The 1,948-nt window shown below is 41.2% G+C and overlaps 1 pseudogene; it reads left to right on the forward strand.

Annotated features, from left to right (window-relative positions):
- The first annotated feature begins 313 nt into the window (after positions 1-313).
- On the forward strand, positions 314-895 carry LOC102853402 (annotated as a pseudogene).
- Positions 896-1,948: the final 1,053 nt, after the last annotated feature.

Below are 1,948 nucleotides of genomic sequence, written 5' to 3' on the forward strand. Positions count from 1 at the left end.
AAGAACCTCAATGGGAATATACTAGAAAAAAAAATGGGAAAAATAAAATAGCCCCCCCCTCCCACCACCACCTGCTGGAACTCCCCGCCCGCTGCTACTCACCTTCCTCCTTCGGTTCTCTCCTTAGTCCAAAGCTACCTCCTCAGCGACCAACCAGCACCTTTTGGAGCCTGTGACTCTTGGAGCAGAGTCCTCAGGGTGCAGAGAGGTCGGCTCAGAGTCGCCAGAGTGCCTTTTATCTGCGAAGTTCAAGGTACTTTGTAGAACTTCTTCTGCCATACAAGCAGTGTATCTTGCAACACCTTTGTAACTGATGGCAGCCATCAGGAAGAAACTGGTGATTGTTGGTGACGGAGCTTGTGGCAAGACTTGCTTGCTCATAGTCTTCAGCAAGCATCAGTTCCGTAAGGTTTATGTGCCCACAGTATTTGAGAACTATGTGGTTGATATTGAAGTGGACGGAAAGCAGGTAGAGTTGGCTCTGTGGGACACAGCTGGGCAGGAAGATTCTGATCACCTGAGTCCCCTCTCCTACCCCGACACCAATGTTATACTGCTGTGTTTCTCCATTGACAGTCCTGATAGTTTAGAAAACATCCCGGAAAAGTGGACTCCTGAAGGCAAGCATTTCTGTCCCAATGTGCCCGTCATCCTGGTTGGGAACCAGAAGGATCTCCGGAATGATGAGCACCCAAGGCGGAAGCTGGCCGAGATGAAGCAGAAGCCAGTAAAACCTGAAGAAGGCAGAGATGTGGCAAACAAGATTGGTGCTTTCGGATACATGGAGTGTTCAGCAAAGACCAAAGATGGAGTGAGGGAGGTTTTTGAAATGGCCACAAGAACGGCTCTGCAAGCCTGACGTGGGAAGAAAATATCTGGGTGCCTTGTCTTGTGAAACTTTGCTGCAAGCACAGCCCTCATAATTTTGAAGTGCTGTTTATTAATCTTAGTGTATGATTACTGGCCTTTTTCATTTATCTATAATTTACCTAAGATTACAAATCAGAAGTCATCTTGCTATGGGTATTTAGAAGCCAACCATGATTATTAATGAGTCCAACCCCTTCGACCCCCCAGGGTGTCTCTACACTGCTCTAACAGCCCTTCTCTGCACTCCCGCCTGATACACCAGGTACTAATTCAAGGAATTACTTAACCTCTTGCTTCTTTCTAGAAAGAAAAAAAAAAAAGTGACTTTCGTGCATAAGGCTGTACCTACTTTATAACCAACATGCCTATTGTACGTCAGCTGCAAGGTACTCTGGAGAGTCACCACTTCAGAACTTTAATCCAAAATGGGTTTCATTGGCATAGCTCTGGTTATGTCCACTGAGAGTGGGCATCCAGATTTTTGACAACGTGCTCAGCCAGAGAGGCCCAAATCCATGCAGCTGTGGCAGAGTTTCAGTTCTGGGGTTTCATGTTAGTTACCTTATAATTACTGTGTAGTTAGTGCCACTTAATGTATGTTACAAAAATAAATATATCTACCCCAGACTAGATGTAGTATTTTTTTATGACTGGATTTCCTAATACTTATATTTGTCATCTCCGCAGAAAGTATGTTGGTTTTCTAAAAACAAAGTGTATTTGAAAATAAAGTCAGATGGAAAATTGCTTAAAAAACATAGAGATGAAAGGAAATTGAAGAAAATATTAGAATCATGTGGGATAACATTAAAAGCAACAATGAATGAATGGAAATCCAAGTTGTTTATAAATCTTCCAATAAAATCTCAATTAAAAAAAACTGAGTTGAAAACAGTCATGAAGAAAATACAAGCTAATGTGAAGTGAATGTATAAGAAGCCTATTTTATTGAGTTACCTTTATATACATGTAAATAAAAAAATAATTACCTAAAAATATTGCTTTCTTTTCAGACCATATTCTTCCTATTTCCCTTAAATCTGGTCTGAAAAACAATATATTCAAATTTTTTATGTAA

Source organism: Elephantulus edwardii, unplaced genomic scaffold, assembly GCF_000299155.1.
Source record: "Elephantulus edwardii isolate Elephantulus edwardi_28Jun2011 unplaced genomic scaffold, EleEdw1.0 scaffold00023, whole genome shotgun sequence".
In the NCBI taxonomy this organism is placed as follows: Eukaryota; Metazoa; Chordata; class Mammalia; order Macroscelidea; family Macroscelididae; genus Elephantulus; species Elephantulus edwardii.